Genomic DNA, 18051 nt, shown 5'->3' with positions numbered 1-18051 from the left:
TGCTCTTCTGTCTAAATCTCTCTCTCTCTCCCTTCCTCTCTCTCTCTCTCTCTCTCTCCCCTTTTCTGTGCCTTTCTCACTCTCTTTCACTCCCTTTCTCTCTCTCCTTCTCTTGCTCAGTCTAATTCTCTCTCTCTCACACTCCCTTTCTATCTCTCTCTCTTCCTTTTTCTGTGCCTCTCTCAATCTATCACTCCCTTTCTCTCTCTCCTTCTCTTGCTCTTCTGTCTAATGCTTTCTCTCTCTCTCTCTCTCTCCCTCTCTCTCCCTTTCTCTCTCTCTTCCTTTTTCTGTGCCTCTCTCACTCGCTATCACTTCCTTTCTCTCTCTCCTTCTCTTGCTCTTCTGTCTAATTCTCTCTCTCTCTACCTTCCTCTCTCTCTCTCTCTCTCTCCCCTTTTCTGTGCCTTTCTCACTCTCTTTCACTCCCTTTCTCTCTCTCCTTCTCTTGCTCAGTCTAATTCTCTCTCTCTCACACTCCCTTTCTATCTCTCTCTCTTCCTTTTTCTGTGCCTCTCTCAATCTATCACTCCCTTTCTCTCTCTCCTTCTCTTGCTCTTCTGTCTAATGCTTTCTCTCTCTCTCTCTCTCTCCCTCTCTCTCCCTTTCTCTCTCTCTTCCTTTTTCTGTGCCTCTCTCACTCGCTATCACTTCCTTTCTCTCTCTCCTTCTCTTGCTCTTCTGTCTAATTCTCTCTCTCTCTCCCTTCCTCTCTCTCTCTCTCTCTCCCTCCTTCTCTTGCTCTTCTGTCTAATTCTCTCTCTGACTCACTCCCTTTCTATCTCTCTCTCCTTCTCTTGCTCTTCTGTCTAATTCTCTCTCTGACTCACTCCCTTTCTATCTCTCTCTCCTTCTCTTGCTCTTCTGTCTAATTCTCTCTCTCTCTCTCTCTCTCTCTCTCTCTCTCTCTCTCTCTCTCTCTCTCTCTCTCTCTCTCACTCTCTATAGAAATATCTTCAGCAGACCATCCATGTTCATGCCTCCTACACAAAGGAATGTGAATGAAGGCATGAACCAGGAGGAATTTTACAGGGAATTCCTATAAACCCATAAACAATGCCATGTCCTTTGCCTGATCTCATTAGTATTCACCAACCTGACAAATGTGGAAAAAATTAATGACATTTTACAGTGGAAGATCCATTGGTGTTGGCAAATCCTCACAGAAATGTACCCGCGTTTAGTGTAAATCATTTCCAGAGCAGAAGAAGTTAATATCGCACCAAACGGGAGGAGAAACACCCTGCAGGAATTGTAGCCTTCAGTCGTTTTCACCATGCTGTCATCTCTAGCGTGCAGTAAACTGAGCCCATTAATAACAGAGGCACAACTGCATATCAGCAGACAGCTATTGACTAAATAGAAACCGAAAACATTCAGAGTCCAGTACATATTTTAATGGCTTTTAATCGTGGAATAATGTTGATGCTATGGTTTTAATTTGTACATCACTCAGGCTAAGTTCTGAGGGAGAGTGTGTCATTGTAACATGTTATCAAGTTAAACACTAGTCTGTGTTTACAATGTGCACCAGACGGTAGATAAAAATGTAATATAGATACGAATTTAATAATGTCACATTCATCCAGTTCATTTGTGGCATAAAGAAGCTGCAAGTCATGGTGAGAGAGACTAGCAAATTGTAATATAAATACAAAACGTGATAAGAAAGAGCTGCACAGGCTGTGATTGGTTGGGTGCTGGGTAAAAGCCGTAATAAAATTGATTGCTGATCATAAAAGTTAACATACTTTTTTTTATCATATAAAAATGCTAGGGTTTAGTCTTTTTAAACTCAAAGAATGAATCCAAATTGGGCTTCTTTTCTACAGAAAAATGCTGTGAGTGTATTCCCTGCACAGCTATTGTTCTCATGTTTTTCTTTCACAATATAATCAATAAACAAAAGTCAAAAACAAGAGTCAAACATTTGCAAAAGGTAAAGCAGCTACCTGAGGAAATGACAATGCCTAAATTAGTCTAAAAACTTGTTGATTCAGGTAAACCCCTGACAGACCTGGAAAGTACCAAAAAAATTAAGAACAAGCTATGTGCAGCCAGCTCTTTTTTCTCACACATTCTCACACAAAGTAAGCGGCCAGATAAGTGATATCCAGCCTGTGAGATCTTTATCATAACCCGATTTCTATTTTTATTGATATGTTTATGTTTGTTACTGCTACACAATGCACTGTTCACGTTTGTTCACTTCTCAGGTACACACACCGACTTCCTCATTCAGACGATTTTACCACAAAACAAAATTAGCTCGAGCTTCTTCCAAGATGCTGACAACAAAAAAGAAAAAAAAAAAAAAAAAGGTACAGCCTCGTACTATACAAATCACCTACTCTCCAACCAACCACACTGCTGCCCCCTCCACAAACCCACCGCCATCCACTTAACCCCACCAACACAGCGGAGCCAGTTACCTATCCATTCCTAAGGCCTTTAGTCCTCTGCTTGTTTTGTGTTCATTAAATACATGTCAGGAATCTCTTAGTCATGTTTAATTCACTTTCTGTTGTTTGATATTTTACACATCTTTGGTTTTCATTTCCAGGCAATCATTTTCTCTCCGGTGCATCGCTGCTGCACTGCATTTTTAAACAAAGCTACTGTGCCCACGTTTAAAACATATCAAGTTCTGTTAAAAGACCTTTTATTTTATATATTTCTCAGAAGTCTGTGCTGCATCAGCACATTTACCTCCTGCTTCCTGCCTGGGTCTTAATAGGTTGTGTGCACCCCCGCACCCACCCACCCACACACACACACACACACACACACACACACACAGCTTCAGACGAAGCTCCAGGAAAAAAAAAGGAGAAGTCAGAGGTAAAATGACTCATGGAAATTTTCTCTAACTCTGTGTTTGATTGAGACATTTTAAAAAGCATTAATGTCACGTACACATAAAAATGGCCAGTTATCACGTGGTCCTGGGGAGGCGTACCAGATTTCGTTTGTCTGAGTATTATTCTTGGATCCTTGGGGACATTCCCTCAGAGGGCACTAGTAGAAACTGCAATGGACAGAGTTTATTATGTTTCTTTTCTTGGCCTGTGGTCACAAGACAGTGAAAAGAACTTGGTGGAAAAAATGATAATCATCTGCAAAATTTCAGCAATAAACAACAAAATCATGAATTGCATAATATTCATACAATTCAACTCTACAGCTGTTGTTCCCAAATATTTTCTACAGTGTCTTCCATTTTTTAAATGAGAATATTTTAGAGACCCCCACTCTGACACACAAACACACACACACACACACACACACACACACGTACATGTCTTTTGTTTCAAATCTCCACTGCAGTTCCCTTTAATTATTTTTAATTGTTACAAAAAATAATAATAATGACAATAAAGTGACAAATCCCCTTTACACTGGAATTCCACACACACCTCCCACTTTGTGAACCTCAGAGTTTAAGGCTTGATTTAGGCCAACACCCTATAGACTAACAACCCGGCTTTGACCTGAAACATAAAGAGGATGTCTGCGACTCTGGGGAAATGCTGTTCTCTCTGATCTGTTTACATTCCGAAGCTGTGCCCTTTACGATTTGAGAAGAAGAAAATGACTGTTGTGGGTGAATTTGAACTTGTCTGTAAGCTTTTATTCACAGTTTGGATTTTCACAGACACTCATTTGTGGTTTGTTTTTGTAGCACTTTTAGTCAGGGTTTAGTAGTTTCATGCTGCTAGCGCTCTCTTGAATTTGGAAACATTCCACCTTAAGTACTCTAAAGTAATCTAATCTTACCCACTTATGAAGCAGGAAAAGAGCAATATTCTTATATTGGTTTGTGCTTTTAAAGGTTTCTCCATTGTCTTAAAACCCCAGATGCCTTTTCTTTACCATGAGCAGAGAGAGAGAGAGACCATTTACAGACACTGGGGTTCGTAAACACATTAGACCAGTTGCAAGCATGCCAACAGACCGGACACTATTGAGTCACAAAACCACCACCTAACAACATGTGTTTTTAGACCGTGGGAGGAAACCGGAGCAAACGGAGGAAAGGAGAAAATTGAAACTCCACCCAGATGGGACTTGAGCCCAAGATCCCAGCGCTGAGAAGCGAAGAGGCACACTAAACACCAAACCACCGTGCCACCTACAAGACTGTAATATGGGTTTTTATTTGCATTTCCTTTGATATTACTAATCTGACGACTGAGTAATACATTTGGTTAGTGATATCCGCATGCTGTGATTATCACGTCTCACATTCACCACCATCAGCAGATGGTGAGTTGTGAACATTGAGTTGTGATTCACACTACTACAAACTGATCGATTTTTTGCAGCGCTGCTGAACCAGACATCACAATGTCTACATCACAAATATAGCTGTTTTTATTTTATTTTATTTTATTTACTCTCTGTGATAAGGCCAGTGAGTCAGCTCATTAATATCAAGACTATAAACGATGCAGGGACAATAAAGAACTAATGTTTGCAGACGTATAAAGCCTAGGTGAACTGTTAGAATTTGAACATAAAAAATACAATTACCTTCTGATATAATCCTGAAAGTGTGTGCTGACACCTCCCTGGGCTTCCCTTGCACTGGCCGGTAGAGTCCACAGTCTATGATAGAAGGGGGATCTGTAGGGGAAGAAGGAGAACAATAAAAACATTAAATATCGTATATATATATATAATAATAATAATGAACTTAGCTGTAGAAGCAATAGGAAATCATTTCTGTTCTGTGGTTAATTTTCTTTAGGTCTGAAGCAACCCCCGTTTACCAGTGAATGGCCTGGCCCAGGCCAATGGGAGGGGCTAGGAGGTCAAATAAAGGGGCAGGGGCGGGTGGATAGATATGGGTTCAAACAGTCTTGCTGCAAGAAGCCAGAGGTCTAGCTGGGATTGCTTGTTAAAGGCTAAATATAGACTGGGATGTCCCCATTCACCTTTGTTCCCTATTGAAAACTGTTCTTAATTTCAGTTATGTGTGTGAATTTGGTGCTAATAAACAATCACTGGCAGGTTTAAACTCTACCTTTGGTACCAGTGAAGTGTACCTCCATTTTGAGGAGCCATGTTATAGAGCTATTAAACCAACAGCTTTAGCCTGAATCCCTCAATATTCCCACATTTACCCCTTCACACTCTAGATAACCACCAATGAGTTAAACAAATACATAATAAAAAAACAAAACAAAAAACACAATGTGAAACCTATTCTTAAATGTAATTCTTGTTACGGTGCTTCAGAATAGTGTCTGTCAGAAGCCAGATTTGTTTGTCATGGATTACCTGAGGCACATAGCTGTCCTTGCCCCACTCTACATCAACAGGGACAGTGTAGAGGGGAACATTAGCATGTTAATACACGTGACTGATCTAGGAACCTTTAATTCTTTTAAAACTAAATTAACCATTTCCCCAAATTCAGCCACAATTTCCTCCCATATTTCACTTTGTTATTGAACCCTGTGACACAGCGGTTTTATGTAGCAATGTAAACACAGCGTCTGTCGAGTAGAGCGTACATTTTATTTATGCAAATTAAGAGATAGTAATCCATTGACAACTCTACTTGTTACAAATGTTTGTTGTTCCACTTTCAACTGCACCTATGAGGGATCACAACCATGGATCGACAGATCAGTTTAGCACAGGTTTTACACCATTCGCCCTTCATTAAATGGCCCATGCTCCACCTCATTCTTCTGCAATCCTCAGCAGCCTGGAGGCAGACACTGGAATGTGGACAACCATTAGCGAAGAGTAGGAACAGTTAAATATTTCATCAGCTTTTGAACCTATAATGCACTCTTGGAGAAAAGGGCCTCTGCTTGCACCACTGGAATTATTACTCGCTAAATATGGTTTATTCTTGGCATAAAGACATACAATGTGTCCAAGCTGCAGGTGAAAATGTTACTTAATACTAAATAAATAATAAAATGTACAGCTATTAATTGTTTCCCTGCTGGAAAGAGGAGAGAGGAGAAGGGGGTGTAAGAAGAGAGAGAAGACGGGAGTGTAAGAAGAGAGAGAAGACGGGAGTGTAAGAAGAGAGAGAAGACGGGAGGGTAAGAAGAGAGAGAAGACGGGAGGGTAAGAAGAGAGAGAAGACGGGAGTGTAAGAGGAGAGAGAAGAAGGGAGTGTAAGAAGAGAGAGAAGAAGAGGACTTAACTTAATCGAGCTTCATCTTCCTGAAGTCACATGTCCTGCCTGTCTGCACTGTCATAGAGCTGTTGTATATAGAGCTGTTGTATATAGAGCTGTTGGTTCTCCCGCAGCAGAGTTAACGCGCTGCTCTTTTTATCCCATAGCAACGGCGACAAGACCTGCTAAGATGAGTCTAGCGCTCGGTAAGTAGCTTTTTTTCCCCTTCGTCTTCGTCGACAGTTTTACCTCACGTTTTCTTCACTCTCCACAGTTATAACGGTCGAAGCGGGAGCTGTTTTCCAGATCTTACTTCATACTTATTTAGAGAGCGTACTTATTCAGCTCATCGTTTATTCAGCGTATAAATGCCGTACATCCGACACACACACACTTTTCATAGACAACTACGCCCAGTGCGGACTCGACTGTCTGAAAGCAGGGGCGATAAAATAAAAGGGCACCTAGTGCACGACGCCCACTGTTCCCCACAAACCCAAGCCTGTGATGCATCATTCATTCATTATCTGTAACCGCTTATTCAGTTCAGGGTCGCGGTGGGTCCAGAACCTACCTGGAATCATTGGGCGCAAGGCGGGAATACACCCTGGAGCGGGCGCCAGTCCTTCACAGGGCAACACACACACATTCACTCACACCTTCACACCTACAGACACTTTTGAGTCTCCAATCCACCTATCAATGTGTGTTTTTGGACTGTGGGAGGAAACCGGAGCACCCGGAGGAAACCCACGCACACACAGGAAGAACACACCACACTCCTCACAGACAGTCACCCGGAGGAAACCCCCACACACACGGAGAACACACCACACTCCTCACAGACAGTCACCCGGAGGAAACCCACGCACACACAGGGAGAACACACCACACTCCTCACAGACAGTCACCCGGAGCAAACCCACGCACACACAGGGAGAACACACCACACTCCTCACAGACAGTCACCCGGAGCAAACCCACGCACACACAGGGAGAACACACCACACTCCTCACAGACAGTCACCCGGACCAGGATTCAAACCCACAACCTCCATGCCCCTGGAGCTGTGTGACTGCGACACTAAAATGCTGCGTCACTGTGCCACTGTGATGCATCATGTATGATGAAATAGTTTTAATCCTTGATTTATTTAAATTTAACAATACATTATTAGGAAGTTTGATTACACATTACAAACATAAACTATCATGGCACCAACTGTGGGAAAGCCTGTAGAAGGAGGGCTGTTACAAGGGCACTGCATCATGTTTTCTCACATGGAAGGGCCTCTGAGAGGGCACTTAAAGGGGATGTTGAATTTATCCCATTGTAGGGACAACTAGAGGACGCTGTATAACATTATCTCCACCGACGAGGCTTCCATTGGGAAACATATCAGTATTCTCTCAATTGTATGGACACCCTATGCATGCCATTTTCTCCACTGGAAAGTACACTCAAGAAGGGGCACAACAGAAGACACTTAATAATGCACCCATGTCTATTGAAAGGCAACCATATAAGGGCACTACTTAACACACATTTTGGAATTTTCTTGCTCTAGAGGCACATCATCATAATCTACTGCAAGAAATAACACCAAGAAGCCACCCAGTTATTTATTTGACTTGTGAAGGGCAACCAATAGGGATTTGTCTCGTTTCTGCCACTCTAAGGGGCAGTTTAGCTATGTTCCTCCCCCCTATTGCCTAATTTCCTGTCACACTCTCTCGCATTTTTATATATAAAAACACGAGAGAGTGTGACAGGAAATGAGGTAAGAGAGACAGTAAGAGTCAACAGAAGGGCAAAGGGCCAGTCTGGGCAGACTGTGAGAGAGGAAAGGACCACATGTAATGACTCCGGGTGAGGAGGTTGGTGTGTTCTCCTTGTGTGTTTCCCCAGTTTAAACATAAACGAAATAAACATTTTTAGCTTGGTCATTACGTGCTACCAATGCAACTCATTTTTCTATCCAGGTTTTGTCTGTTGCGCAGCTGTCTCCATCCTCTGGTGGTGGTCATGCCCTGCTGAAGCCAGTAGAGAATGTTTTGCTAAGTGGAATCGTAATCGCACCTATTCCTTCTTTCTCAGTCTAAATATACCGCACTGTGATGCATACAACTGGATGATTAATGTGAGTACATAAATGTGCGTTAAGACTAAGATCTGAACGTGTTATTGATAGTAAACATTCTTTATCCAAAGATTGTTGGCATGTGCTGGAGTCACTGAATATGAGGCTAACGTCAACATGCCTAATGCTAAGCATGGACTGCAGAGGTACAAACTCCTCAGTATTGGGCTTTGGAGTAGCAGAAAGGCTGGGTTGGGTTGGAACAGCTCTTGTGATCTAGAACTAATCACGCAGCATCAGTTCCTGCATTTTTAGAAGAAATATAGTAGAACCTGTTGCTACAATAAAGACAGATATAGTTCATTAGTATACCTCGAATTTCCAGGAGTGTTGTATTCTCTAACATGACCCTATGCGGCTTGAAGCTATTAGCAATTGGTATAAATCATATTCCACCTGTTTTATAAACAGTTTTGGAAAGACGTCTTGGGACTAAGCAAAAAAAATAGTACCTAAATGAAATGTGATCATTTTTACACTTTGTACATTTGGTCTGTTTGTGTGTCTTTAGGGAACAGTGTACGCTAACGAAGAAAATGTCAGCAACACATTTGTGCAAAGCAGTGGCCTCCGTTATTGTACGTTTTACTCTTGTTCTGACAACGTGACATACAGAAACACCTGTACTGGGGTGAGTCATAAAAGGTTTATCACAGTTCATATCCTGTTAGGTCTTAACACAACGAAAGAAAGGATAATGAAACATAGTTGTTAACCAGTTTAGTCTGAAAGTGTAAATTATGTCACATGGTCAACATTCACACAGCAGGCACATGTCCAAATGTGATTTTGTGACTAAATAATTTTTTTTGGTCCACATTTTCTTTGTAATGTGGCCTATTCTGAACAAAATACACTTCTAATCAGAGCCGCCTGTGCAAAAGATCAATGCCACATGTTCTTTTTGAAATGAATTAGTGGAACCAGGCTGGTGTTTGTGTGCAGCGCTGTGTCGCAAACATGACCATTTCACAATAAATTTCTAGGTGAAGAATAACAACTCAGTAGAAAATTAAAACATGAACTGATTCCAAAATCAAGCCAATAACTTTACGTTCATACACTGACCTGTGTATGAATGTTTCTCACGTTCTAAGTGTGAAGTTGCTTGTGTCTCTTGCAACATGAGAAACAACACAATCTGACAAAGTGAGTTTAAAAATTCAGTTGTTTTTGAGAAATTTAAATGCTCTGAACAGTCCGTTACCATTACCTTAATTCCTCAAACTGGAACAAAAATGCCTTGAACAAACACACACACACACGTTTCCACATGGTTGCCGTCCACCTTTTCCTCCTGGCACTGGGAAGTTATGTGGAATGCACACATCGAGGAAACGTTTGCATGAAATTTGATTTGCTCAAAGAGCAAAGAAGACACATATGAAAGTGGCCTGAATCTGAAAATATCAGATAAAGAATAGAAATCTTTAAATGGAAAAACAGACAGCTCATTGTATCTCTAAATACCAAAGATATCCTGCCATTTGTAGTTTATTTTGGCTTGTACACGTATCAAAGCCAGTAAGATTGTGTCAATTCAATGGAAAAAAAAAACCACAATAGATTTCGCTTTATAGATAACCACATTTCTTCTGATGTTAATTGCGTAGGTTTTTGAAGATTAGATGGCATCAAGATTTCATTGACGTTTTTTGTGGGTTTTTTTTTTTTTTACAGGTTTCCACAAATTGTTCGGGTGAGTTCAATGCTTATATCCTTCAGCACATTCTTCACAGAAAGGCTTGGTACATTTTTAAAATAAAATCATTTTCAGTCTTTTGCTGTGATATTTACCCAGGGGTGTCCCACCTATCGGTCACAAAGAGCCAAAAAATAAACCCACTACTACCAGGAGCCACAAGCAAAGTATTTACACAAATATGCGTACACACAGCTACCATGCTACAGCCGGCACATCTTATGGCAACCACAAACCGAGACTGAGTCAAATCCAAGCGTTTCAATTCCAGACGCTCAAAGATTTAAATGTTTGGGTGTCACCCTGACCACAGCCCCAGAAACAGCGTCCGTATATCACACTTCACATTTATTTTATTTTTTTGGACATTTATGGTAGCCACCAGTTTTTTATAATAGCTTATGGAATAATTCTTGATTTAGAGAACAAGATCTACTAAATTCATGGATGGACCGTTGTACTGTAATTTTTGTCCAAAATTTTTAGTACAGACAATTGAGTAGTCGCTGGATATTCATAGGGACATGTTGTTGTTATTATGGATGGAAAAGGGCCTAATGCAGCTCATGAGCAGCAGGTTGTTCCACCCCTGATTTACAGTGTTTTCAATTGTTTTTTTTTGTTCTTTTTTTTCTTTTTACAGGCCTCTGTCCCACTCTGTCACCACTTAAAGGTACTTTCTATTATCTACACACGTACTATGATATCCGGTTGAGGTCAGAAAGCCTGGTTTTTAGGAAATGGTTGTCAAGAAACCATTTATTTTGATTTTATGTGTGTGGTTTTCCTCCCAAACCTCAGGTCTATTAAATACCCACAGGTCTAAAGAGTTTCTGTCCTGAGTCACTTTATCAGGATTTAGAGTTGGTTCATTGGGTACGTACACAATGTTAATGTTTACACTTCAGTCAGAAGAGAGTCAATAGTTTGAGACCAATTCAAATGAAATGTAAATCTGATTAAAACCACAGAGAGAAAGCTCTCATTTCACACTGGAGTTGAATCCCATAAGGCTCATTATTCCCCCTGTAGTGCACTATGTTGTTGATGTAACTATAGAAGCATTGCTATATAAGGCAGTTGATATTTAGCCATAAACTGCATGATTCTGTTTAGATTTAAAGTGTACACTATGTAGGGAGTAGGGAGTGATATAGCACTCTGAGTGGAGTGTGCTTCTTGTTATGGTAAGTGGCCTTTAAATGGCCTTTTTATGTAACTAATAATATTTAATAAATAATCGTTGCTTATTTTCATCAGGATAATTTGATAAACCTTTGCATATGACTATGATTATACACCTCATCTGGGTATGATCATAAAATCAGATCCCAACAGGCTGCATTTGGTGTTACACGTGTCATGGAGAGCTACCACAGATCCAGCCCCCCCACCCATTACTCCAAGGAATTCTGAAACGGGGAAACCTGGGAATCCATTGGCAAGAGACAACTAAAGTTGCCTAAAGGTGAGGGCATCCCCCTCCACTAAAATGAAGTTTGAATTTGTCTCTCCTTAGGGGAGTCTCGAGTTTCCAAATTTTGGAATTCCTTAAAGTCCAGGGGGCTGGATGTGTGATTGCACAAGCAGACCAGTGGGACGCCCATGACAACAGGTGAAGTTGATCAAGCCAAATGAATGTGTGTTTTGTATTTTTCCACAGATAAATCCACACCTGCTTTTGTTGGAATAACTGCTGTGATCGTCCTCTGTATCCTCTCTGTGCTCTCTGCCGAGAGAAACTGAAGAGGTAAGAGCCTAACTCATTTTCTCTATAGAAACATTCCTGACTCTGATAGTCCAAACAGTACTTTTGGATCAGTCTCTCACTCATTAGGGTTTGTATGAGTGTGTGTAGTTTGCCCTATTTGCCACTTTTCTTCAAATGTCAGCACACCTGTGTGTTGCAGTCCTGTGTCTGATTCTATAATGGCCCACCAGAGTACATTTACAGCATACATATTTTCCAGAATGAACTGAACTGAATATTTTTTGTTTGAGATGTATATATTTTTACAGCACTCTACTGAAAAAATGAGTCAATAGGATTTCCTGCCCTCTTACGAAGGTTACAATTTCTGCAGTGCTAAGCCCAGATTAGCAATGACAGAGGCTCTATTCTCACAATGACTTCTCAAAATATGTGAGAAAAACAATACTGTTGTTTTGTAGAATAATGACATTAATTCCCTTAATAGTAAAAAAATGTTAGTGTATTGTATTTTTATTTAAATGTCAGAAATGGCTGTTGTTCTTTAAGTGTATATAATATGATTTTTTTTTTATTACCTGCAGATATTTGCGAAACCTGAGGGATACTTGTTGCAGACGTAGCTACAGCAAGGCACAACAACGAATGATTGTTAAATGGCTCTTCCTGGTGCTCAGAATGGTTCGTTTATAGCAGAGGGCTCAGACTCCAATAACCCGGTGGATTCCCCAGAAGGACGGGTGGTTTAAACACCTTTGGGAGGAATTGTTTTCATTCATTCATTTATTACAACTATCATCCAGTTCAGGGTCACAGCAGGGGGTTTACATAGGATCTTTGGGCACAAGGCAGGAAAACGCAGAACTAATGCATGGCGCTGGTCGCAGTCTGCATCACTCATACATTCACACCTATGGACTTTTTTTGCACTGCCAGACCACTTGTGTTTTTGACTGTGGAAGGACCCTGCTGCCCTGTGTCTGTATATTTGTTTGACAACGACATTCATTTCTTAAGTCTTATTACGCACTCCCAGTAAACATTTAGGACTGCCGTCGAATCAACGTTCTCTTAAGGTTGAAAATGAAAGTTGAAAAGACGTCCAAACACAGACATTGAAAAGACGAATATTAGACGTATTTTGGACGTCCATTGACGTTATTAATTGCTCCCGAAATAAATTACTTTTATAAAACGCGTTTTGGGCGTCCACTGACGTTATCGATGGGTCACCACTTAACTAACTTATTAAGATGGATTTTGGACGTCCATTGACGTTTAAAATATGTCCTTGACGGGCAGACTACTTTTAGACCTATTTTGAACGTCCAGGGACGTTCCTTCTTCACTGGGCTGGTAAAGATATAACGAATATATACCATGACGAATAAAGATATAAAAGGGAATACATCAGGAATACCACGCCATATTTAAGTAGTTCAAATTCAATGTCGTAGAAATGTTAAAATATGTGCCTGGATTTAAAGAAATTATAAATCTGTAGACCTCATTGTTTGAGCCACTTTAAGAGTCTGTCCCAAAACCAATGAGCTGACTAACTAGAGAGCATTTTACGTCATGGTGTTCGCGCTCCCGATACGTACGCTGTCCCACTTCGATACCTCATTATACGGCCTACTGAGATACATTTTTATTCTGGCCAAACTTTAAGTCGACGCATCACAAGCACAACAGTCGTCTATTTCGCTCTCCTCCCAGAGCGAAAATAATTGTGTTGAGCTAGCCGCTGAGGTAAGTAAACTCTTGTCTCGCGCGGTGGGCGGGAACGAGCCGTTTTTCCTCAGGACAGACGACAGTTAGAACGCTGCCTATTTAAACAACTGTCAACGTTCTAAGCAGCTCACTAGGCTTTGGGACAGACCTATGGTTTATCAGCATTACTCCAGTAAAGCTATGCTAATCGATGTTGCTCATTTTAATTTAACATGTTTGTGTGTGTGTAGTTGAGACTCTCTTTTTGCATTAATTTGTTGCATTTCCCCAAGCACCTGACTCTCAAAAGATGTGACTTTTGAAAAAGGAAGTGTTTTACATTTACAGTCACTTTAACCTACCTACATATGTTGCATGCTTGCTTATCATTTTTACATAAAACAAGCAGTCAATTTAACCACCAGTTATCATTTTAATGTATTAATGTGTCCATATACTGATGCATTCTAAAAAGTCATTCTGGTGGCCTTTCGCCAGTACTTAAATATATAAGATTAAAAATGTAAAAGAATGATTTTGGTAGAGTTTTTATTTTCATTTGGTGTTTTATTGAGATTTGGTAACATAAATAATATAATTAACACAATTAATAAATGTTGTTTTAAAAAAGTTATTTGTTTTGGAAAACGCCATTTTGTCATTCATTTGCTTTCTCCCGCCCACTCGGACAAGATGAATTTTACCAGAGAAGCCTGCTTTAGTTTGCTCCAAACTCACCTTATTGAGGAACAAAAAAGCTGTCAGAGTGAGGGTTATAACCATTTTCATCACCCAAATAGGTGGTTTATTTTATTGGTGTGTTTAGATTTGACCGTGTTGATGGCCTGTGTTTGGTGGATATAGGCAGAATTAGCCTGCTAGCGGGCTAGCTTTCCATAACTCTGTGAGACAGTGTTATAACCGCTAAGAACACTTTTATGACCCTCAGGTGCTTTTGTTTAAATTGTCTCACACTCAGGCGACTCAAATTGAGCCTTATAACTGTGACATTTATACAGTAAACAATATTTTTTACTGTTTCAAGTATGTGAAAGATGTGAGCTGTGATTGGCACAGAATAAAAGTAATCTGAATAACTGTTGATGGTGACATTTATTAAGTTCATGTTATAAATATGTTTTTACTGTCTGTCAAAGTAACTCTCTGTACTCAAAACACTTTGTTGGATCAATGTCATGTTACCAGAAGTCGAAACAACTCCACAAGGCTGTCGCAAAACGTTGCTTTGAATTTATTTTTTTTATTTTGACCCGTTTATATAAATAAAACGTTCAAGAATTCGAGTTCATACATTGTGTTGTCAATTTTCTGTTACTCTGTTGAGCGTTTTTTTTTTTTCAGGGTCGCGGTGGGTCCGGAGTCTACCCGGAATCATTATTATTTTTCGCTCACCATTATTTAGAAACCAAACATTTGAATAATATATTAATTAGTTATTTAAAACGATAATCACTGGAAAAAAATACGTCAAAAGGTTATACGAAATTAAATAATACGCAGCCCACTTGTGTAATTTGAATAATGTACTTATCCTCAAGCTTTAAATCTGGATGTAGATTATTTAATTTCATGCAACACTTTGACGTAAACCGAGAAAATAAATTCAGTGTCATTTGTTTTCAGCGGTGTTTCGGACGAACGTACACACACTCAGCCTCGCCGTTGTTCCCTATCTTTCCTTACAGTGCAATTATGAAGACAGTTATTTGAATGTGTTTACTGCCTTTCACGTCGCCACATACATCACATTAGAAATTCTGACCTGAACTCAAACTTGTCTGACTCAACGTGGAACTGGAGTTATTCCTGGGTTTGGACACCCCTGCAGTGAAAGAGCTGCAAAGCTGCTAAATATAAAACTAGTAAATCCATGATGTGTCACTGAGGACTCACTGGCCCTTTACTACGCGGCGCAGTCCGCTTAATGCTGAGCAGAACCACGGCAGTGGCGCAGGCAGAGAGAGCGCCAGCATGACGCTTCAGGCCTAGAAAACGGCGGTTCTTCCAACGCTGCGTGGTTTGATATGAAACTAGCTCGTCTTAGTCATTTAAAGGCAGTCAGGCGCTATGAACTTCTAAGGAACTCATAAAGGGCTTTGGACTGTAGTTGATAATCACAATAAAAGCCACAGTAATCCCAGTGTTCTCTGTGTTAATAGTAGGTCTGTAATAACACAGTGCATATTAGAATTGACGTATTTTTTTTACGTCAACGGGTTGCATTCATTTACGTTATCGACATCTAAATATACATTCTGTGTAATAGGTGTTAATGCTTACAGTATACCTCTGGACGTAGATTAATTTCTTGCGACCTAAGTGTAGTAACGGAGTGCATATCAATGTCCTGCGTGTGCTGCTTGAATGCAGTAGAAAAACGCACAAGAATGTAGTAAACAGGTAAACAGTGACTTGGGCGCCCGGTTAACACTCACTGAAAATAAACAATATATATATATATATATATATATATATATATATATATATATATATATATATATAGCTGTTATCTGCATATAAAGAGGTCACTTGTGTGTTATCATGCTTCTGAACTAGAACTGATCGCCTGTGAGTTCTGGGCAGGGTGTGGTGTAAGGTGGTCAGTATGAATCACATACTTCTGTTCCCGTATATCAAAATTGTTATTTATATGACTTACTGATTCCAGAAAGTGTGATTATATTTAATTACGACTTAGCATATTATTGACAAAGATTTCACAGCATATCCCATAATAATGAGTACGTTCACCAATGATTGTGAGTCTCTGGGGCAAATGAAGGCCTTGTATAAAGCTCCTGCCACTGGACTGTGGAGCAGTGGAACACCATTCTCTGGAGTGGTGGACTACCATCGGTGTAGTTTTGGGAGGAGCTGGAGTGACATCCATGTTCCTGAGGCTGAAGGCGACCAAATTCTCTACACCTATCCCTTTTTAAATATTTGGAGGATAACCATATGTTTAAACATCGGCGGAGGCAGGTGTTTTCTGAGATTTTGAACCTTGCGAGGTTTTTTTTTTATTTTATTTTTAAGCCTGCTACACTTCTTCTCTGCACTTGCAGACACTTCTGCTCTGGGAGATTTCTCTCCTCATACAGAGGTTCGTAAGTAGCCTAAACTCCATGATACGTTTCTTATGTGACGTTAATGTAGGCTCTTTATTATAAAGATTAAATAAGCATTAGTTAATTAAACTGTGGATAATTATATATATATATACTTTTTTACAATTCTCCCGCACACCCTGCAATTATCTGGCACTTCTTTGGTTACCTCTCTTTTGAGGGGAACACATTTCTCCACATTTTAATGAACACTTTGTACTTATTTTCTAAAAAAAAAAAAAAATTGAAGTTGAAGGTGTTTTAATATCATTTTTGTGTAAGAATGTTTCCCGCCCAAGGCCGAGGAGACACCTCCAATTTGGAGGTATAGCTCCAAGTGAGAGGAACAACCAAAACCTAACCTTAATCCTAACCTCTCACTTTCCGCGCCTACTTACTGGTCTCTGTCCTGTATGTCCCTCCCACTTGCTGGTCGCCAGTCTGCTGATGTACCTTTCCAGTTACAGGAAATGCTCACATTATCACGTGACTGCCCGTAACTTAAGGCTTTACAGTAACTGAAGAGGTTATGTGCTTTTTTTGTGGTATCAGCTGAGCTTTCTATTGCTATTATTTCTTTTGTTGGCACTGGAAAATCCGTGGGAATGATTTATATGTTAAAATAAATAATTTAAATAAATAAATAAATAAATAAATATGAATAAGCACTACTATGTGCAGGACTGCTTGTGTTACCATCTTTTCACTCAGAAAAATATTGCAAATATACAGTAGAGTAGTTTCTTCTTCTTTTTTTTTTGGGGGGGGGGGGGGGGGGGGTACACACCCTCTGCTGCAGATTGAACTAAAATACATCTGTTGGAGAAGTCACACACTCATAACACACAGCACCGCAATGGTTCCCACATGGCCACCTTGCAGCAAAGTTCAGAAGATAGCGTTTCGCGTTATATGTAAACTGAATAGTGTCAAGGTGGTGTAGGTGGGTGTGGGGTCTCTGATTAGAGTCACCTGCCGGGTCGGAGATTGGCGGGGAGGTGTGGAGGGGATAAAGAGGAAAGGGTTGTATAGATATAGTGAGAGAAAGCTGGCGCTGCGTGGAGAGTGTTTTTGTTGTGGGTGTCGTTACCTCCTTTATGAAGATAAGCCGGGGATTAGGAGCTTAGCCGCGGATTCAGAGGATTTGACGTTGAGATTCGTCTCATTCCGCAGTGAAAGCTGACGAAGCCTTCACTCTCAGCTAATAATAAACCTGTGTAGAAATCAGTGCATTATACTTCTGTTATATATATGCATACATATATATGAGAATATGAGAGAGAGAGTATATATATATATTGAGAAACGTGGCCTGTTGAGTAGCTTCGTTTGAAATTATTTTTGACGAATTATATTTAAATCTATTAGTAAAAACATGAATTAAAGTGCGGTCATGTCAGTTATATTTTGGTACATTCGATGTCTTATACGCTGTACATTTTGTTCGTATCTACGAATATTGTAAAACAACGAAAGCTTTCATGAATGCGTGCGTTTGCGGGTGAAGCGCGTTT

The 18051-nt window shown here is 40.1% G+C and overlaps 1 long non-coding RNA gene across 1 annotated transcript in view; it reads right to left on the bottom strand.

The window, feature by feature from the left end:
• LOC136709006 (uncharacterized) overlaps positions 1-17752 on the bottom strand; it is a 61694-nt gene extending 43942 nt beyond the window's left edge. Inside the window, exons 1-2 of the long non-coding RNA XR_010804412.1 lie at positions 17628-17752; positions 4534-4626 (exon numbers count right to left, since the gene is read on the bottom strand). This is a non-coding gene — a long non-coding RNA (uncharacterized lncRNA). The remainder of the gene's footprint in view (positions 1-4533; positions 4627-17627) is intronic.
• Positions 17753-18051: the final 299 nt, after the last annotated feature.

The sequence above is a fragment of the Hoplias malabaricus genome, chromosome 10 (genome assembly GCF_029633855.1).
Source record: "Hoplias malabaricus isolate fHopMal1 chromosome 10, fHopMal1.hap1, whole genome shotgun sequence".
In the NCBI taxonomy this organism is placed as follows: domain Eukaryota; kingdom Metazoa; phylum Chordata; class Actinopteri; order Characiformes; family Erythrinidae; genus Hoplias; species Hoplias malabaricus.
This window is presented reverse-complemented; position numbering and strand designations above follow the sequence as displayed.